This window comes from Triturus cristatus, chromosome 4_1 (assembly GCF_964204655.1).
Source record: "Triturus cristatus chromosome 4_1, aTriCri1.1, whole genome shotgun sequence".
NCBI lineage: Eukaryota > Metazoa > Chordata > Amphibia > Caudata > Salamandridae > Triturus > Triturus cristatus.
This window is the reverse complement of record NC_140585.1, coordinates 246,867,165-246,890,117: the sequence shown is the minus strand read 5'-3', so window position 1 is coordinate 246,890,117 and position 22,953 is coordinate 246,867,165. Positions and strand designations below refer to the sequence as shown.

At 44.2% G+C, this 22,953-nt stretch overlaps 1 protein-coding gene across 1 annotated transcript in view; it reads right to left on the bottom strand.

The window, feature by feature from the left end:
• Nucleotides 1–19,806, bottom strand: part of AGBL3 (AGBL carboxypeptidase 3) — a 616,174-nt gene extending 596,368 nt beyond the window's left edge. Inside the window, exon 1 of the mRNA XM_085651966.1 lies at nt 19,663–19,806. The gene's annotated coding sequence lies outside the window, so the exon portion shown is untranslated. The remainder of the gene's footprint in view (nt 1–19,662) is intronic.
• Nucleotides 19,807–22,953: the final 3,147 nt, after the last annotated feature.

The window sequence follows — 22,953 nt, the reverse complement described above, 5'->3', positions numbered from 1 at the left end:
TTCATAAAGCCTCCTCACCTTTCCTCTTAGGGATAATTGTTACACTGGCCTGGTTGAAGAACACCACATCTGGTTGACCATGGCATTGCACATAGCAGCGAAGTCTTCAAGCGCCACCAGCATGTTACTGCCAATGGACAGACTGGGGGTTCTGAAATGCAGCTGTCCCAGCTAGACTATCATGGCGTGCAAGGGCAGTAAACTTGACTAGATACGAATCCTAGGCTGCTGCATCCTCTCAAACAGCAACCTGGACACCAAGAAGAAGCTGAAGTTTCCCACCAGTGGTATGATATGGCTGTGAGTAAACCTGCTATATGCCCAGAGATGGAAGAGCTATCATGCCACACCGGCAGCATGATAATGAGTGGTAGCCAAGCCCCAGTAGTGTCAACCACTGAAGAACGGTGCAACAACCAGACAAGAGGATAGGGCACCATCATGAATTAATTCTACACCACACATGTACAGAATGGAGCCCTGTAGTAATGTGTTTAAAACAAACATTGGCATAGCCAATAGGTCTCGCATTTAGGACCTTATACGTGTTTAGCCATGCAGCACATTATCACCCACCGGGCAGATTTCTGTAATGGAACTAGTACGAGTCAGGCCCCATTTACTTCCGGCCTGGGTCTATCACAGTGCTGCTTCCATGCAGCACACTCATGAAGTGAGGTGAAAGGAAAGAAGATCCTTTAGAATCATCAGCAGTGGACCTACAGTACACCACATGTCATAAACCACGGTTAAAATAATAATGGTTCCAAAGTGGGATGATCAACACGTGAATGACAGGCTTTTACTGTAAACTTGCTAGTATGTGCAGAATCCCTATGGGGAATTCAGAAGGACGCATTTTTTTCCGGTAACAGACTGATATTTTCATGAGTAAAATCTTTTGAAACATCATTTTAGGAAGAAGCTTGAAAACCTGCTTGATATTGCCTGCACCTAGGTTCCTCTTTAAATCTTTGTACACTCTTTATGACCTACCCCTCCTCTCTCCCTGTTCCCACACCTCACCATCATCTAGACTGGATGAGATTACACAAAACCCACAACAACTCAAGGCAGTTCTACATAGCCTTATCCACATCACCATAAAATTTAATAAATGGTGGCCAACTAGGAATTCGAGAACTAACGATGATATTCATGGCAATCTCACCAACCACCGCTCCCTGCCTCCAACACTCCTCCCTATCAAACTGATCTCACCTTCTTCAAAGTCCGCGCATCTGAGATGGAGAACCCTACCCTAATTCCTCCACTCGGCCCTTTAGACTATTAGATCCACTGTCTGACTAAGGTATCCACTGCGAGAAGTATGCCTGGTATAAGCTGTCCACTAGTTATAGTGGGTACCTTGCACCAATCCAAACAACCCCTTATTGATGATAGGTTAAAGACAACCTTTATTGAAAGCTATCCTAGTGGTTGCTATGGAGAGCAGCCTTCAGGCTAAGTCTTGAAGGAATGTAAAGCAGCTTGTTTTACCAGTCTATAATCTCTTGAATGGCTAAATGAAAGGAAACCACACCAGGTATATATATGAAATATATGTATTTATTACTAAACACACCCCTCTTGTCTCTTTATGAGGCTAGAGGCAAAAGCACATAAGTTGCACTTCAAATAAACAGTAAAGTAGCACGAAATACACGTTATGCCCTAGGGGCGAGCCAAACCATATACTAAAATAGTGGTATAAGAACCACGACTTAACTAGACACAAGGCCTAGAGCCTGTAGAATCGCTGGGACCCCAAGGAACCACCCAAGGTAGTGACACAGGGGACCCACAGGCCGTGTGCAGTGTGAGAACACAGCCGCGAGCTACCGTTAGCATCTATGGGGAACGTTGCGGTTAGATTTTGAAAGATTAAGGACACCTGGAGGTGGACTAGGACCAAACCCTTTTGGACTTAGGCAGTTCTAGGGTCAACAACAGAGTACTCGAGTTCCCTCACCCAAGGAAGCCGGGTGCATAGGTGTCAAATGGTGTTGGGTCACATTGTCATTTTCAATGGAAGCTGGCGAAGAAGTGCTGCTGCCGGGAAGATGCGAAGTGTCCGAAGAGATCCAAGCCTGGATTGAAGATGTGAAGAACCTGAAAGCAGAGGGGACAGAGTCTGGGTCACTTGCCAGTGACCAGGGGCATGATAGACGAGTGCCCACCGATGTCGGGTGTTTCAGGTGAAGAAGGTGAAGCTTGACTCTTCAGCCACGAGGACCAGGAGGCGTCGAAGACCACCAGGAGCTGGATTTGAGCTGTCCCTCGAAGGATGTAGAGTGCTGTAGTATCGGTGCCCGGATTGGACACAACAAGCCTTGGCAACAGCAACCCACGCAGAAAGGAGAAAGATGCTTTGTTGCAGACCAGCAAGATCTGAGGGACTCACCATGCGGTGGGGAGTCAGGGCACGTCTGGATCAACAAGGGAAGCCCAAGGAAAATCAGAGTTGCCTTCACAGGGACCCACCAGTTGACGGACCAGGGATTGCGAAGGAGCCTCGAGCGGAAATGCAAGAAGCGGGCTCACGGAACACTCATGGAGTGTAGGCCCACAATCTTCAATGCAAAAGGTGCTCGGGGCTTGGGCTACAAGTAATCCAAAGCACAACCTTAAGAGTCGTCGAGAAGTCAATGCACTTGCAAATATGCACGGTGTCCAGGACTTCCGGTTCCACGTCACTCACGAGGGCTGTGGGTCTCAGCTCTGCTGGGGACTCGGGTCGGTCTCTGAGAAGTCTGGAAATCCTCTTCCTGGGCTTCAGAAACTTTGGAGTCCATCTGGAGCTTCGGAGATGCAGACCGGCAATAGCTTTGTTGGTGCCTGCCAAGCAGGGGAGTCACTCCTTGACCCCAAAAGAGATTTCTTCCGTCCTGTAGTTTTGAGTAGAGCGTCGAAGTTCCAGGATTCAGTTGCAGAGTTTCGTCCAGGGATATCTAAAGTTCTGGTTACAGAGGTTCCTTCTTTATACCCAAGGAAGGGGTTGGACTAACTCAGGGGACCCACCTATGGGAGGGTTTGGAAAGAGGGGTGGCTACACCCATTTCCTTTGTCCAGTTTCGCGCCAGAGCAGGGGCTGGTAGCCCATGAACTGGTTTGAGTTGGACTATGCACAGGGACACCAAACTTGTCCCCAGTGCAGGACTTCAAAGCACTCTCAGAGTGCACTCACCCGGCCCCAATACACTAAAGCCTGTCTGGGAGGTGGTGGCACCTCCCTGTCACAGGAAACCTATTGTCCAGGCCTCCCCTGCCAGAGTTTCGGTCAGCAGCAGGAGGCCAAACTCGTGTCTGTGGCTGCAGCATCCATTTTGTGATGCCAGGGCTCTTTTAAGTTGATACCGGGTATACTGGTGCTGTCATGTCTCTCCCTCTAGAAGGGTGGGATCATACTCCCACACCAGTTACTGGTGTGGGAGTATGATTCCAAGGTGTTTGACACCAAACACAACATGTTTCCTTGCAGCCAGTCCAAAGTTAGCATTTACCGTTTGGTTATAATGCACTTAAGAGTATATGGTCAGGCTGCATCACAGACAACCCCGGAGAAGAGATTCTGAAGGCTGTAGAGGGGCTCAGATCATGCCTGGGCACCCTCTCACACGAAACCAAGCACCCTGCCTTCAGGATTGATAAGGCCTGCCATAGGGGTGACTGATAGGTTTCTATGTGCAGTGATAGGTGAGATATAGTGAACCTATATCTCAGTAAGGGGAGCATGCACCACCTTACCCAGGCTGCAGTAGCAGACCTGTGGTGTCATTTTGGAGGGCTTTCCATGGGTGGCATAATACATGCTTCAGCCCCTGGTAGGCCTCTGGGGTACTTGTGCCCTGGGTGCATAGTATACCATATACTAGGGACTTATTGCCACGGTTTTCCGTGATCTTCTCCTCGGGATGACATTGATGCTAGGTATGGGTCCCCCTCCCATCCGTCCCCAGCCCGGAGAATGTAGTATACACGCGGACTAGGGAGACGGGTGAGCGAGGGAAAACGGGGTAGGAACAGCTGGGAGAGAGAGACCTGGAAGAGAAGAAGCAATGGGTCAGAAGAGGAGCTAGGACACCTACACCCCTCCCAATGACCCCCTCGGGGTGAAAGGACCCTGGTACCTGGTACTCCTGTCTCTCCGAGGCCGAGGTTCTTCGAGCCGAAGGGGGGGGATTCGTGGGTCACCACGACAGGAAGAAACAAGGTTAGGGTGGCGCTACCACTTCCACGCCCGGAAATCCATGAGCGGAGGAGCGCCAAACAGGTAAGGTTCTCTTCCCCCACGGAGTGTGGTCTTGGAGCGTTCCGCTCGGTTTCCACCCGACAGTCTGGGGAGAAACGAACAGAAGGCAGACGAGGGATTGCGGGGAATCCCTCAGGAGATGTTCGCGCTTCTACTCTATGCTCGCGAATCCGGCGTGAGCAGAGGAGCGCACTCCAAGGTGTTGTCCGCCCGGAAATCTGAGGGCCTTGCTGGGGTGTTGTCTGCCCGGAAATCCGTGGGCTGTGATGGGGTGTTGTCCGCCCGGAAATCCGTGGGCTGTGACGGGAACTCCGGGCTTCCGAAGGGGAGATGGCCGCGAGGGTTCAGACGGGCCGTAGGTCTGGACTCGCGGAGTCAGCGATACAAGCGATGAGAACCGAGTCACTCACCGAGATGCGAATGCATCGGCAGCGTCACCGGCACTGGAAGGCAGAAACTCGAAGGTCCGCTGGAAGCTCCGACATTCTGCAGAAGCGGGCGGGCTGGAAACCGCGATGGTGGTAACAGGAGAGCCGTTGCAATGATTACGAGAATCATAGGCAACGCCCCCGGGATGGCTGTGGGCTTTTATTCGCTGTGGGGAGGTTACGTGATCGCGCGGCCACCGCGCCTCTGGGACTTGTAGTTCTTCCAGGTTCTTTGCGCTGGTGCCGGCGATCACGGATCATGACACTTATAAGGGCACCTCAGAATCCAATCTGCTATGTACCTAGGGTACATGAAGTCAATTTAGAGAGGAAGCAGCTAGGCTGGGGACCCGAATAGCAGATTTCCAGCCAAACTAAGTCAAACCATAAAAACACCAGAAAAAGTGGGGGCAACCATGTAGTCAGATCCCACCTTCCTACATCCACTCCCTCTTCCTATTTTATAACTCCTCACACTTTGATAACATAGACGATCAGGGTCAAATTCAATCCATTCTTGCAAACACACACAGAGAATCAAAGCCTAACCACACCGTGGGAAACAAATACAACCTTAAGCGTGTTACACTTACTGACACCTCCCCAACCAATTTCAACTCCTATCTGAAATGCTTGCTACTCAATTGCAGATTGGCTGCTAGACACGCTGTGAACATTGCTGACCTTAACCTTCTTTTCTGGACAGAAATATGGCTAAATGATTTCTCTATGCCTATCCTGGATATACTAGTCCCTCCTAGTTATGACATCACCAGATCTGATAGACCCTGTAGACCAGGTGGAGGCATTGCCTGCATTCATCGCAACAGCCTCTCAGTCAAAAACTCTCAGTCCCCTGTTCTATCCTCATGCAAATACCTATGCATTGATTATTGCATGCAACAACAGACCACTATGCAAATTATACACAATTTACCACCCGTCTGGAGGTAACCTGGAGGTAACCTATCTTTCATAGAAGAAATCATGGAAATCATCCCACAAACTTGGGCCAACACAGCACTCAAATCTTCCTTAGAGACTTCAACCTCCCCTGGAATGACTTGAAGTACCCTATAGTTAACAGCCTTAGATCTTTTCATGCTGATCTCAACCTGACAATTCTGCGACAGCCCCACACACAAGGGAGCAAATTTAGATCTTATCATAGTGAAAGCTAGCTCTATTAAACTGGAATCTATCCTCCCCTCTGACTGGTCTAACCATTAGTGCATCACATTCTTCATTTAGGAATCCAAAATAACAAATACTGCTCAATTAACGAAACCCAAAATATGGAAAAGGGGCATGCATAACATTAACCTAAATGAATTGACATCCCTCAGTAATGACATCCTTCCACCTCCTGGTGACATGTCAGACATCCAAGATCTTACCAACCACTATATCACTTCCATGAAGAACACACTCGACACGATCACACGCTTACAGCTCAAAAGATTGTCCACTAAAGACTCTAAACCATGGTACAATTAACACCTCAATACTGAAAGACGTAACCCGCGACTAGTGTAATGAAAGTGGAGATCCTAACCTTCCCTTGAACAGCTCAAGCATTTGAGATCACTTTCCCCCCACAAACTTTATTGGATTTTCATAGTACATACAATGCATGATGTTATCACAGTACTACACTTCAAATATGACAAAATATTCCACTGTTTACATATATCTTACATAATGTCAAAATGCAAGTCAGCACAAGACATTTAACCAGTACAGAGCTCAGTGGTCATGCCGTGCAGAGCTTTGTATACATTATATTACCATCCCTAAATATGGTAAACTTCAAACTCCCACCTCGCCCTACTTTGAGCTACCAACATTCGGAGTCGGGACATGGGTAAACTTAGCTGCATTTTTAGTAACTTCCTAATTGATTCAGACATAGGCAGTAAGCTTAATACAGTATGGTATGTGAGAGTATCCGTGGCATTACTAATTGTGTAAGTATAGATATATATATATTACCTACTGGCGGTCGCCAGTAGGTAGATATAGTTAGGACCTATTTTCCATAGGAAATCCGCAACATTCTATTTGGAATAACGTTGGCGCCGATTGACGAATCTTCGAAAATTTTCCAAACTTTTGGCCAGCTCTGGTCCGCTCCTATCCTGAAAATTTCACGGTGATTCGTCAAGCGGGGGCCGAGAAAAAAGGGGGGTCCTAAAACGCCTTTTCCCCATGCATTTTCCCATAGGACCTGTTGACGCAGCTACAGCCCGAACTGCTGAACGGAATTACACCAAATTTGGCAAAGAAGTAGTTCTCAGTTCAGACTCGTGCCTTTTGCTTAAATGGTGTTAATCCGTTCAGTAGTTCCTGAGAAAATTAGAGTTAAAAACATAGATATATCTATGGCTTCGGAGGATCCGTGCACCCTCCCTGCACCCAGCGGCACCCTGCCGTGCACGAGCTGTATTCTAATTGGCTGTCAACACTCCAGATCAGGAAGTGTTGGCAGCCATCTTGTGCCTCGGTAGAACCGAGGCACAAGAAACTTAAAAAACAAACGCGAAAAACGCGACAAGGGGGCAGGGTAGAAACACCCTGACCCCCTAGGCCTGCTCAGGGAGTCCCACAAGGACCCCCAGGGCCCAAAAGAGAATTCTTTTTTTTAAAAAGTCGGCGAGATTCGCGCACCCAGCGCGAATTTCGGCCGAAAAAAACAAAAAATTCACCTCCAGGAAGCGCCATGGAGCTGCGTTGCAGAGTGTTGTAAAAAGGGGCGTGGCCTCTGAACACCTCTCTACAACGCAGCTCCCTGACACATACTGGAGGTACCTGGTGGGCTAGTTGGCCCCTAGGGGACCGCAGGATTGAAGAGGAATTAATTCCCCAACTTAAAACGCGCCACAGGGTGTGTTTGCACACGTCACCTCAGGCCCCGCCCCCTTCCTGTACCATTGTACAAATATTTCTCTAAAATCAGCCGAACTACGAATTCCGATTTACTCACCTGTTATCAGGAGAGAATCCAGGGCTGCATCTTTTAGACCAGCACTGACCCTGAAAAGTAATTCTAAGCGTACTTACCAGTAACTTGTATTTCCTTCCATAGGAATCCATTGTGTGGTTTTCAGCAGAAAAGTTTCTAAGTGTCCATTTTTGAAACGTACAAATATTCCTCTAAAATCAGCCGAACTACGAATTCCGATTTACTCACCTGTTATCAGGAGAGAACCCAGGGCTGCATCTTTTAGCCCAGCACTGGCCCTGAAAAGTAATTCTAAGCATACTTACCAGTAACTTGTATTTCCTTCCATAGGAATCCATTGTGTGGTTTTCAGCAGAAAAGTTTCTAAGTGTCCATTTTTGAAACGTACAAATATTCCTCTAAAATCAGCCGAACTACGAATTCCGATTTACTCACCTGTTATCAGGAGAGAACCCAGGGCTGCATCTTTTAGCCCAGCACTGGCCCTGAAAAGTAATTCTAAGCATACTTACCAGTAACTTGTATTTCCTTCCATAGGAATCCATTGTGTGGTTTTCAGCAGAAAAGTTTCTAAGTTTCCATTTGTGAAACGTACAAATATTCCTCTAAAATCAGCCGAACGACAAATTCCGATTTACTCACCTGTTATCAGGAGAGAACCCAGGGCTTCATCTTTTAGCCCAGCACTGACCCTGAAAAGTAATTCTAAGCGTACTTACCAGTAACTTGTATTTCCTTCCATAGGAATCCATTGTGTGGTTTTCAGCAGAAAAGTTTTTAAGTGTCCATTTTTGAAACGTACAAATATTCCTCTAAAATCAGCCGAACTACGAATTCCGATTTACTCACCTGTCATCAGGAGAGAATCCAGGGATGCATCTTTTAGCCCAGCACTGACCCTGAAAAGTAATTCTAAGCGTACTTACCAGTAACTTGTATTTCCTTCCATAGGAATCCATTGTGTGGTTTTCAGCAGAAAAGTTTCTAAGTGTCCATTTTTGAAACGTACAAATATTCCTCTAAAATCAGCCGAACTACGAATTCCGATTTACTCACCTGTTATCAGGAGAGAATCCAGGGCTGCATCTTTTAGACCAGCACTGACCCATTGTGTGCTTTTAAGTAGAAAAGTTTCGAAGTGTCTATTTTCACAAAGTAAAAATATTCCTAAAAAATCGTCTGTATGACTTAAACACATTCTTTCAACTGTTTACAGGGGATTCACCTGTGCTGGATCCAGGATCCACCACTGAGTAAGAAAAAGTAACGATAACACTACTTACCTGCTAAGTGAATTTTCTGCCATAGGATAACATTGGTGATTCTGTGTGAAAAATTTTCGAAGTGTCAACTTTTAAAATACAATAATAATCCTTAAAAATCACTACTGTAACCAAAACGCTTTTACCCAACTGTTTACAGGAGATGTACAATGAATGAATCTAGCATCCAGTCCTGTGGTTAGAAAAGTAATCCATAAAGTAACTAATTGCATTTGACTAGAAATTCACATTGAGCTCAATGTTGCTTTGTGTTTGAAATTGTGTTGCCCATTGCAACAACTGTAACTACTGTACTTAAAAGTCTATTGCCTATTTGCAAAGTATTTAAACAAAAGTAATTCATTCTGAGAAAGTATATTTTGTATTGTAATGTATAATGTAATTAAAAAAATAAAATATCTAAAAATAAACAGTTTAAACAATGTAGTAAATCAGTATTAAAAAAATCAGTATTAACAATTAATACATTAAAAATTGTCATTTACAAAACCTTTGAAATTCACTGAAAAAACCATAGGTTTCAGGCCTGATATAGTTAGGAATTAGCATTTAAAAAACCTTTGAAATTCACTGAAAAAAACATAGGTTTCAGGCCTGATATAGTTAGGAATTAGCATTTAAAAAACCTGAGAAATTCACTGAAAAAACCCTAGGTTTCAGGCCTGATATAGTTAGGAATTAGCATTTAAAAAACCTTAGAAAGTCACTGAAAAAACAAATAGGTTTTAGGGGTGTTATAGTTAGCTGGACATTTCACTCGAACAAAACCATTGAAATTCCTCCGATATAGTTAGTTGTACTAACTACATCTTGCGCGCCCGCAATCCACTGCTGATGATGTCACATATTACACCATTCATGACATGGTCAGTGACATCACTGATGACATCTCAAATGACATCACTGATGACATCATCCACATGACAATCTGATACACCTCATCATACACTAGTATAACCTTTCATCACTCACTGTAAAATAGAGAGTGCCAGATTAAAAACCATTGACACACCAATACAAGTTTCTAAACACCCACTCAGTGATTCCTAGATCTATACACACATCTAATCACTTACCTATAGATTCACTCATACATGCTGTCAATGATAAATAGAACACTATCAAATATATTTATACACCTATATCGACATTACACACCAGCACACATCCTAATCACTTATGAAGTCATCCTACTCACTTATGCAAACAATGGAGCATACTTACTTTTACTTAGCTATACACTTATAAAAACACCACTTCATCTATTCATATAGATAATAGTTCATACTTAGTGTGTTTTAAAATCACTATTACAACTATACAGTTATCCATACAGTCACTCATACAATCACTGTGTCTTATGTATACTTATTTATATACAACAACTGACACATACACTGGCTTTTATTTTTCTAGTTTGTTGGACATGTACCATTGAGACATATATTTGCTCATCGCCACACCCATAAAGATATTCACTCACCCAAACAACTGTTATAACATGTAGTTTTACCTTCATATACCTACTGAACCAACTATTCACACATCTTTGGGCAGTCACACACCCCCCACCGAACCACACACTCATTCACTCTCCCATACAAATAGTCAGTTAACTAATCAATAAATAATATAGACTTTCATGTAGCTAGTAACCAACTAGTGCAGCAGTTTACTCAACAACTGACAAAGTGATACAGATATTCACACAGTTTAGTCACTATCCAATATATTTAGTGAGACACTGTAAATTAGTCAAGTAAACAGTCAATCGCACTGCTACTAAATCCTCCATCCAGATATTTATATATCCACTCATTCTTCAATGCAAATTGCTATATATATCATACATATTTAAATAGCGAACCAAACCACATTCTCTGGATGATGTCATCAGTGATGTCATTTGAGATGTCATCAGTGATGTCACTGACCATGTCATGAATTATGTAATATGTGAAATCATCAGCAGTGGATTGCGGGTGCGCGAGATGTAGTTAGTACAACTAACTATATTGAAGGAATTTCAATGGTTTTGTTCGAGTGAAATGTCCAGCTAACTATAACACCCCTAAAACCTATTGTTTTTTCAGTGAATTTCTAAGGTTTTTTAAATGCTAATTCCTAACTATATCAGGCCTGAAACCTATGGTTTTTTCAGTGAATATATATATATATATATATATATATTACATCTATTTCGTAATATTCGGGTGTTACGCCATCAGACAGTATCCCACTAGTGTCCGCACAGAGTCCAGACGGACGGGGGTCATTGCATGCAGTGTTCGGTATGTCTAGGGTTTTACAGGATTCTAGCATTTGAGATCACTTAGAAATTCATATTACAAAAGCATTAGAAACTTGAAAGCAAATGTTTTCAGAAGCCAACTAGATCAAGCTAGAAACCGACCAAAAACGACTATTTGAGCTTGTTAAACTTCAATCAACTGGACTACCCAACCCTTCCCCAGCTGGATCCAGTCCGCTACTAAACGGCAAAGAATTTGCTTCCTTCTTCCTTGAAAAGACATGAAATATGATATCTGATTTGCAGAGGGCACTGGAGCACCGTCCTCTCCCACCTTACTCCAGCCCTTCCCCTTCCTGGATTCCTGTACCCTCATGCCTGCCAGAGAACATCCTCAAAAACAACGCTTTGTGGAACTCCTTTAAAACCATAGAGGAAAATGGCATTCACAAAGTTTTAGCAGATCGGAACCCCTCAAACCACTTCAACGACCCGCTAACCCCCAACTTATTCAATGAGATCAAACTATCAAAACTCCCACTTTGGACCAAGATCGTTAATACCTCCCTAGTTCAATCCCTGATTTCCTAAAGTCTGAGTAGGTCACCCCATCCTAAAAGAAACAATGGCTGATCACCTAAATAACTTCCGCCCCATCTCCAACTCTGGTGAAGCGCCTTGATAAATGTGTACACGTCCAACTCTGTAACCACATTGATCAATTCCGTCTTCTTGACCAGTTCCGATCCGGCTTCCACCCAGGGCACAGCACCGAATCCGTATTTACACATACTGTGGACGAGGTGCAAAAAATGTGGGATCAAAACGAATCATGCCTCCTTATCCTCCTTGACCTATCTTCAGTACTCAATATGGTTAAGCATGACTACCTACTAGACCTATTGGAACATAGGACGTGACTCTCAGGGACTGTCCTAAACTGGTTCACCTCGTTTCTCCAAAACAGAACTAAAAAAAATCAGTCTCTGTCTAAATCTATGCATGTCACCTTAGGGGTCTCAAAGGGTTCCTCCCTACTCTTTTTAAGCTGTTCATGGAGCCGCTAACGTTAATTCTGAGCTCATCCACTATCACATATATGCCAATGCCATCAAATTATACCTGAAAGTCTCCTTCCCTACAGACATCATATCCCTCATCTTCACCCTACAAAACCCAAAACTGGCTGACATGCAACCACCTCAAACTTAAAACCCCCAAAACTGAATTCCTCCTAATTGCCCCACCCATACCGTCACCCGTCATTAAGGAATGGATGAAGCAACTAACAACATTCAACCTCTTGCCTCAGGTCATTGATTCAGCAAGATCACTAGGAATAACTCTGAACAAGAACCTTCACATGCAAAAGCACATTAGTGCTGCCACCAAAGGAGAAAAACTTCAAATGAACATCCTAAGAAAATTAACACCCTTCCTACACCAAGGTCTTCAACTCTGCGGTCGAAGCCCTAGTGATTCCCAGGCTGGACTATGAATCCTAGGTAGCTTGCCCAAATCTAAAAGGCGCCTTAAGGGCATCCCTTAACTCTTCTGCAAGGCTCATCACTGGATCGAAAAGAAACAACCACATCATTTCTGATTCAATCCCCTCAACTGACTCCCCTACAAAGCAAGAATGCCACTGAAAATTACATGCATGACCCACTAAGCCCCACACTTCAATACCCCAAATCACCTTGCTCAGAAACTTGAACTTTCTGGGGGCTTCAGTTCTTCTAAATGCTCCAGCACTTTACTGCTGAAACCACAAAGATTCTCTAAAAGAAAACCTACAAGAGAGCCTTCTCTGGCATCACCAAGAAAACTCCCTGCCCCTGAAACCAGACTGAGTCCCTCAATGGCATCTTTCAAGAAAGAAGTTAAACTACTACTCATGAACAAATTTCTACCCTAGATCCTTGGAACTCTTCTCTCGAACTTATCAGGACTTGTCAACTTCACTCATGAGGACGGCTCGTTTGTAATATTGTTTTGATCTATTTGTCCTAGCATTTTGATGATTGTATACGTCTCTGTTCTTTACACGTGTAAAGAGCTCTGATACCTGCAAGGGTTTTGTTTGCGCTATATAAAACCTTCAAATAAATAAATTCAATATCTAAAATTAAGTCTTTAATATCTATTGAGGTGTGAAAAATGTTAGGTGACATGTAATAATCCACATATCTAGTCAAAGTAGCTAAGTGCAACTCCTCTCCTGCCTGGCAGTCCAGGAGGTTCCTGTTGACAGACTCTGTGATGAACACTTTGGCCTTTGTTTCTACTTGACCATGTGCCATTCATCCAGTAAAGAAGTCATTCAATGGAAAGCAATACAATAAGTTAAATGCTGTCATGTGCGCAGAGTTGTCTGTACCGAGAGTTGGGCCGTAGTGATCTGATCTGGCATTCATGAGGACCTCAGTGTGGATGAAGTCCACCTCTTCAGCTCCATCAATCTTTATGCAACACTTAGTGTGCATCTACACAATTTCCTCATCCTCTGATTCAAGGATTGTAGGGGGTCTCAATTATGATTCCATCCAGCCTCTTACTGCTTGGCTACCCCTTCTGCTTGAACTCGGTGCACATGTCCATAGAGCAATACACTGTTACAGAGCAGTTCAAATTTCTGAATGGGTGAGTATCGGCGCCCCTTCACTAGATTTGCTGCACCGTGAGGAGCTTCTCTGTCATTATCCACCCGAGGATGTGACTGCGTGATGCCACTTGGCTGCACAGTCTCTCATTTTCACTTTATTTACTTGATCTCCCTGCTTCTGTTGAGAAGGCCTCTTCAGTGACATTGCTCAGTCTCTTGAGAATCCTAGAAATCTGTCCAGCTCTAGAGTGTTTCGGAGCTGCATGTATTGCTCCCACAGTATTCAATGTCTCAGTTTAGAGCTACTGCTGTGAAATTTGAGATTTCACTTCCCCATGCGGGTCGGCCGCTGCTTAGATACTTATCGTATTCAACAGTTAGTTATTTAGCTCCTCTAGTATTTTCCTTTCTCTTGGAGGCCCTGCACGATTAAGAACCTTTCATAGTCTGTGTTTGACAGCCGAAATGAACATTGAGAGTATCTGCTACCATATTATATTTGCCCCGTAGCCCTCGTGTTTGAGAGTATTAGGAGTAACTGCTGCACCTCCTCCTGATCAAAGAATCAGCATTAGCCTGTTCATGGCTCCATCACGGACCTTCATTACGTTGATGGAATTGCGGAACAGTGGCTTTCACAGTTTACTGATTGTTTGGGGATGATGAAACACGAGGATGGAGTCTGTACAAACTAACTTAAGGGACATGAAGCTCTTCTCTAGGTTTTACCTAGGCCTGGTTGGTGAATTCCACTCCGTTTGCAGAGTTTGCAGAGCTTTCCGCACTCCGCGGAACATGCGGCGTTCCGAAAAAGGAGTTTTTTCCTCCTCGCCAATGTTAAGTTGGCAAGTGAGGAAAATCCAACGCTAGACGGCCTCCCAGCGAGATTTCTCAGCGTGGGCGGTCGTGGATGGTCATGAGCGCTCGCGTTGAGAAACCACCTGTTCGTGTTGAGGAAGCGGCCTTTCGAGTGGAAAATCTACTCAAGCAGCAGAAAGAAGCAGCGCCCTCTTGCGCGGTGCATGGTGCTCTTCGTGCTGATTTTCCAGCGCACGACAAATACCCGGCTTTAAAAATCAGCACGAATGGCACAACCTAGTGCACTCCGCTGCTTGCAGAACTCCGCATAGCGTGGCAGAATTTTGTGGTCACTTCTCGGAGTTCCGCATAGCGGAACTCTGCCCAGGCCTATTTTTTTACCTGTGTGTACAGATGATCCCAATTATAGTAGATCTGATGGATCTCGCAAAATGTCCTAGGGCACACAACCATTTTAAGCACAAGTCCTTTACACCCATGTATTGTTCCAATAAAAACGTATCCCTAATACAAAGTCTAAGAACTACCACATTATATACAACCGGAATATTTTGGGCAAAAATATTGAAGTAGAAGATTATCGTACAAAATATTGAGTACAAGTATATCGTAAAGTTATGTACATATAGGTAAGTAAAGATTTACTATACTTAATTCCATATCTATGTATCTTAGCAGTAAATGTACATCTATGTAGCTCGGAGATTGTGCCTTTTATCAACATGGTACAACATTGACTTTTCAATTTTAAAAAAGCTGTCCACGGGAGCAAAGGTCAAATGATGCGGTTTCCTGTTGTTATTTGACTGGCATCATGGCATGATGTCACTTCTGCTTCTCCTTTGACTTTACCAAAATAACGCAGCTGATTTCCCAAAAAAGATGAGATTAGTGAGGCATTTAGACAACCAACTTTTGTCTGTGCTCTCAGTCAGTAAGGGTAGCCTGAAATACCGACACATCACATCAGTGTGTGGTATCTTTGCCTGTCTCTCCCTTTGTGGGTGTAGCTCTATTCTAAATGTGTTAATGTGGGAGTGTGCTGTGTGGCTCAAGTGCTGGGTACAGCAACTGAGCTAAAAGCATCTCCTGCTCCTGGCGGGCTTCGGTTTCATTTGTACTTCGACTGCGCCCTGCGCCTTCTTCATACCTCACCCCAGAGGTCACTTCAGGGCACCACGCATTCTTTCCAACTGAAACACACTGTCTGTGCTTTTTCTTGGCATTCGCTTATATCACTTAGAAACGGCCTGTTTTATTTAATCATTTAAAAAATAGCAAAGCAATGAAAGCTTCAATTAGCACGTTATTCTAAACAGTGGTCGAAGTGTATAAAAAAAAAGATATGGGAACTGTGATTCTGTGCACAAAGTAGGTAAGGTGAGTGGGCATAAGGGCGGGGTCAAAGGTGTGGCTTAAAATAACAAAATATTCTAGAAATTGTTCTGTCTTACACCTTCAGGTAACTACATATAAATTAAGGAACAGCTAAAAATGAATAAAAAAATGCAAGTTATAGTTAAATTAATCGTGGGAAATACACTAGTGAGGGATAGGTGTGGCGCAGCGGCCAGTGCGGCTGACTCTGGAGCGTAGGGCTTATGGAAAGATCCCCGGTGGCAGCTCTGCACCATGTGACTCAGGGCAATAGCTCACTATGGGCCATATGTAGGAAGCCTAATACCGGTCGGTAACGGCCGATTTTCGGTAAATATCCCGTTACTGACCGGTATTTAGGCTTTTGGTATGTAGGGGGCACATTTCAGGATTCGGTAATTTACCGAATCGGTAAATACCGATTCTAAAATACCGACACTTACCGATTCGGTAATATTTTACCTACATTACATTTACCGATTCATAAATACCGAATCGGTAAAATTCGGTATTTAAGAATCGGTAAATGTAATGTAAGCGCCTTGAGACCCTTAGGGGTGATTAGATTGCGCTTAACAAATACCGGATTTATTTGTTGTACATTATAAAAACCTCTGTTAGTTAATGAACTGCAGAGCTCTGTATCTGTAACCAGAGAGATAAAGAATTGAATCATGGTTGGTGCAGTGGAGAATAGTGGCTTGTGTACATTTAGTGCTATGAGGTACCAGAATGTGACAGAAAGCACTGTGAATATGTAAGTCGTTATTTTAAACTTGCATTGCACGCAGTATAAGATAGGCTGTTACAAAAGGTGAAAAAAGGTTTAAGATAAAAAAACAGTAGTTCAAAATTTAGATATTAGTAATACCCAGAATGTACATAGTGCAATTCTTTTTTCTAACTGTCCTGTAAAAGCACACACTTCACAGCTCGGCTGGTAACTCCCTTGCAATTCCACTTAAAAATAATAAATCTGTGTCACCAGGAAGCTTCAAGTAATTCCATCAATTAAAGCCAATACTGGCTTCCAAGCACCGTTTACATTTGCAGATTAACTCGTTGAGAATATTTACATTTCTTTCAGCCAAGCAGGAACCCTGGCAGGGAAGCTTTTTAAGCTGGCTGCCATATCCCTCGGTTTCAAAGCACAGGAATCTCCCTGCCTCACGCTTCAGTGGAAGCATTCTAGCCCTCGGAAATAACCCTCTGGGAAGGTTGTCCTTTCACAAAGAGTAGGGGAACTGTTTTTCTTAAAGTAAAAAATCATAGGCACGTTGTGCCCAGATCCCGCCAACTTCAACCACTGATCGTAAACCATTCACAACTTTACCAGTTAACATCAACTATGATGATGCTGCCCCTGCACTTTGGCCTATACAAAGTCACTAATCCTTAATGAGGAGGCAACCCACAAAATTCAAAGGCCCGTTGTCTTCAGTCTATCACAGCACCTCCATCCTTAGATCAGATACTGAAAGGGAGTCTTAATGGAGCCATGCCACGAAAGTTCAATTGGATCAATCCAATTTCAAAGTTCTCCTTTAAGTTGACCTACCCTTATACAGTGCAGTCCATAGATTACTTACTGGTAATGTCATTACTCTGAACCCAGACTTGCCTGTTCCAATCGATACGTAACGGGGCATGAATGCCTCATCTCATAGTGTGTAATAATAGGAACAGGGAAGGGGGTCAAAAGGTAATGGGTCTTACTGATATTTGCACTAGGGGAGTCTCACTCCTGATTTCACTGATCTCTCACACTTCAATAGGGTTCTGAGTCATAAGACTGTCTAGCATAAGTCCAGGTGGGTCAGATCTACACCACATTTGCAGGATAACTACCAGCTACATAACCGAGTCACAGTTAGATTAATTATATGGCAATTTCTTATATAGAAATGCTAGAAAAACGGCATGAATCTGTCCTGCCTGGACCTACTCTGGATATCCCTGTTTTAAATTAATTCTCACACATTTCACATATCCTTACTATCTATGATTATTCAGAATTCTACTCATTGCCCACATTTCTGCCCAAAAATTAAAAGTGGTTGACTTGCTCCTCAATTCCCTGGTATAGTACATATGTTTAGCATCTCGTTCACTGGCGGCAGTGCGGATGGTACACGCAAGTGAAACTCACACATTCCCATACCTTCTACTGGTCTTAGACATTCGCCATCTAACAGACAAGTGTTACAATCTATCTTCCACCATGTGCCCGCCATAGTGCATGAGCAGTGCCATTAGTTGAAGTGGAGACAATTATCTCTGAGGCTATGTCTAGCTCTTCCTTACCCTGCTCCCTCTTGCCTTCTTTTTTAGACTGGTTCCCTTTACCGGTTGTAGTTTTACATGTTTGCTTAGATAAGGATGTATATAGATCAACCGAATTTGTGTTCTTTAACAATCTGTCAGAAAGAAGTGAACTGTCCATGGTATCACTGGAGGCTGTACTAATACCGGGATTATTTCAATGTGAACTGCTCTGAAAACTGATGGGATTATCTGCATTGGAAGAATCCCCAATACAGAATTGTTACTGACTTCCACAATGGACCATGTAATCTGATCTTTGGCTAAAAAGTGTACAACCCCATTACCTGTCCAAAGTAGGATCCTTTAGAATAAGACTAAAACTCAGTGTGGGGTATAAAAGTAATCATTTAGATTCAGTGGAGTGAAAGTCATTTCCATATTAGTGGTCTTGCCTGCTCTTATATGTGCAAAAGACACAGATGATAGACGGAATGCAGAGCAAATCAAACATTCACCCTCAGTCAATAGATCTGGGTAAAATCCATTGTTCTTTTACTAACCAACACAGGTCTATTGTCTGGGGGTGATTGTTTGATTTGCTCTGCATTCCGTCCATCATCTGTGTGTCTTTTGCTTTCTCGCACTAAGTGAGCCGGGGATGCCCAGACGTGGGTCTCGGGCTCACTTGGCCACTGGATTCAAGCTAGCCTGGCTGATGAGGGGTGATGCCCCGAAACCAGTCCCAGGATGCTTGTTTCCGGTCCAGGGAGGACCTGGCTTTGCAGTTCGGTGTGGACTGATCCCATGAGGCACATGGTCAAGACTGATTTGCATATGGCTGGTCTAAACTAGGGTGGCATGGTGAGCGAAAGAGAAAGCAGCGCCAGCCTCTGGCGCCATCCTGTGGTAAAGCAGTATTAGCGGCCTTGACGTTAACAGCATGGAAAGAAAGCATAAATACTGTGTTAACCATCCATTTAGATTTCTAGTCTATTGAGGAAGCCAGATATCCCGCAAACAAATTCACCACTGTTAATTACAGTAAACCCCTCACAGTTAAATCGTCTTTAAAATGAAATATACGTTTTGAAACCAATGACAAGCATCGCTCATTTGACCATGGCGAGGCTTGCTTGACAGTTTATAAATGCGTTTTGCATTATGAGTGAGGGGCCCTGAAAACGCATGGGGTCTGGTAAATAACACCCTCTTTTCCAGAGGCTGTCTCAGTCACCCCCACGCCACTGGCCTCATACTCTAACGGTTTCGCTCATTCCTACGTCACTGCCCTCACGTGCTTCCATGCAGTCTCACACATCGTCTCATCCCACAACTCAGGAAGTGGAGCCCCGCTCACTCCCACGGCAGTGGCCTCATACATCGCCCCCTTCTTCGGCGAGTTGTTACCCCAGACACTCACCCAGTCCTTTAGGGTTTTGAGACCCCACTGGCGCTCCTCTTCTATAAGGCAGGCAGCCACCTCTCCCTCCACAGGATACAGACAGGAAGGAGAGCCTGTCCTGCAGGTGTGCGCGAGGGCGGCCCTCTCGCTCGCGCCCGTCACCTCCCCCAAGGGCCGCGAGCCGTGACTTTGACACGGATGGCCGTGTTTGTAAGTGACTAGCGGAGCTGTTTCCATGGCCCCGGCACTCACGCACAAGCAGAGATGAGTATGTAGATTACAGCCCAGGGTGGCATGCTTTAGTGGCTCGCTGATGACTGCGGTCCGTGTAAACGCCTTCCCCTCCCAGCTCGTTCATGTCATCTTAACTCACTGTACTATCTATTTCAGTCAGATTGGAACCACGTACTGACCTGTAAGTTATGCAGGGACGGAGCTTCAGGAAGGGTGTTGGGGTGCTACACACCCTAAACCAGACCCCCCACCCCCCCCCCGAAAAAATATTATTTTGTAAATAGTTGCGCACAAGTGCTTTCAGTCGTGTTTGATGAAGTGTTTGTTGAATCTCACCTGGAATTTTCACCTGCCCACATTGACAAAAACACACGTCTCTGTTTTGAAGTACTTAAAAAAAAGTTAATTAGTTTGAAAAACGATGTCTTTTAAGTGACAATAACAATACGCCATCCTCTCTCTTTCCGCCTCTCCTTAAGCCCCCCTTATGTCTTGCTTCCCATATATTGTTTTTTAACAAGATATCACTGCTTGATTGTTGGGAAATCAGAAGCTCCCAAACCCCCTCACCCAAACGCATTGACCAAGCCACGCGCCAGGCATTACGCACTCTGTTTCCATCACTTAGGGGGGTGCTGCTCGAGTTACCGAGTTCAGATCCGTGCTCGGTGAACTCGTAACCGCGCACAAGGTGACTTTTGTCTGCAGGATTTATTATCCGCCACAGTGTGTTCGTGTTTATGCAGTTTTCTTTCAATCATTGTCGTTTTCTTCTTTTATCTCCCCTATTTTCGTATTAATGTCTCGTGTTCACCCCTTTCCTTTCGCGGTATAATTGTCTGTTCTTATCCAGCTCTTCTTCCATCTTTAGTTCTACGTTCTATTTCTTTTCATCTCCCATTGTTTGTGCGCCTTGTACATTTTTTTGCTTCATGTTTTTTGTTTTCTGTTTCTCTTTTTTTGTTCCCCTTTTCTAACTTAGACTGTTTCAGCCATGCGAACCAAAACCCGATGGAAAACATCTGTGAAATACAATGCTGCACACTCCTAAGTCATGGTCCAGACTCGAGTATAACTTATACATTTTTCAACTTCCTTTTGTGCAGCGCTGCTCAACAAGCCCAGACCCCAAGCTTGCCTCATGAAATGCTGAAAGTGAAAGCACAGAGAGGTTGAAGCGAACACATAAGTCAATGGATTCATTAGCATAGGCGATGCACAAGATGACCTTTTCACAAGAAGTGAAGTCACTGCCATATCAAATACTTCTCTTTAACGGGAACTGAAGTGTTTTTCAGCCAAAGCTGAGGTCTAAACAACGCTTTGTAAATAAGACACGTTTTAAAGTAACTAGAAAATGTACATGATGCTGAGTAAATCGCATGTATATCTATGTCTGCAAAGCAAGGCGCGGGTGTTTTTGAGACATTATTTGAGGCTATATTGAAAAAATAAGGGCTTTTTCACCCTTGTGCCATTATTCTATTTGTAGCTGAGTTAATATTAGTAATGGGGTTTCATACCAGATACATTTAGGTGTGCTGAGCTTATAAATGATTCATAAATCAAATCTTGGTTTGTACATTTAAGCTTTTCACTGGGTCAATCATATGTTCTCTATTTTTTTTTTAAAGAGTTGATGCCATGTCTCATGCTCACAACAAAGACTTAGAAGACATTAATTGTAGCCATACATTGTTTACCGATCAACGTTTAGTTTTCTAATTCCTCTATTTAATATATTTGCATTTCTTTCAGGAAGCAGGCCTCCAGGTGTTAAGAGGGGTGCAGGAAATAAAAGGTTTCTCCGTTTCTACTTGAGTTGCCATTTTCTCCCCCAACAGGAATTGTTTGCTCAATTTCGTTTTTTCCCCCATTTCAGCACTGTGCCTATTATTAAACGCAACATAACATTACTCTTAAGATTTAATGTTTTATCTGGTGTGTTGCCCTGAGTAAACACAGCTTGTCATGTCCATGGCCTTAGTAATTGCAAAGCCCTTACAAGCCCGTCGCAGCGCGCGAACACTGCAACCCCCCCCCACCCCCAGCGTCCCCCACCACCCCCAGCCCTCGAAGCGTCATATGTGTGGAAGCAGCAGTAAACTGTGAGTGCGCCACCTGCTGTGTTTTGAATTTACAGGGAAATTGTGCAAAGAAATGGAAATTGAGGGGGAAAAGGAAAGGATGTAAAACGGGCGAATGACGTGAGAAACTCATCTCCTTCCCACTCTGCACCAGGCAGGTCAAGGAAAGGATTGAAAATAAAAGTTTCTAAACAGTCAAAGTATATAAACTGTTTATGCCCTCCCACTTCCGTACATACAGGTTTGCCCCTCGAATTGATTGTGCAAACTCTAATATGCCCGTCTTTAATCCCTTGTCTTTTTGCACCTATCCTACACATCCCACGCATATCTTTTCCCACACACCAATCTCCCCCCTCTTCCTGATTCAGCCAGCATGGCCTTCAATAGCAACACCTCCACATTTTTGTTTACTTCCCAAACATGCTGCTCGTTCTCCGCTCCCCTGACCTACTTGCCCTCAACATGTTGGTGACCCACCTCGTGCCATGCTAGTCCTCCCAAGCCCAAAGGCACACCATGTTCTCAAGCTGACCTGTCCACTAAGTGATAAAGTCCAGCCCACCAGTACCTTCATTACTAATCAGAGCCCAAGGGCAGGGGTAATTATCCATTCCAGGCCTTGCGTAAGTAGCAGCGAGCACAGAATGCCATCCAACCAGCCCTGCATTTGCAAAATACAGTGGGGTCTGTACACCAAACCCCTCTCTGGTCTTACCCAAGAGTGGGACTTGATTGAGGGGTGGATGGTGAGTACCACACTCCTCTTTTCACCTTGCCCACCGGTGAGGGGTAATACCCACGCCCTCACTTTACCAAGTTCAGAATTGGTGTACGCTAAATCCCTTTGCCTTGTCCAAGTAATGAGGGGAGAAATTCACGGCCTTGCCTTGCTGAAGGGCCTCGTCAAGGAGAAAGCCTAAGAAACTAAATCAGAGGGGTTTGGCTGCCACACGCTCCTGCATCCTGTATCGGTAACATGGCAGCT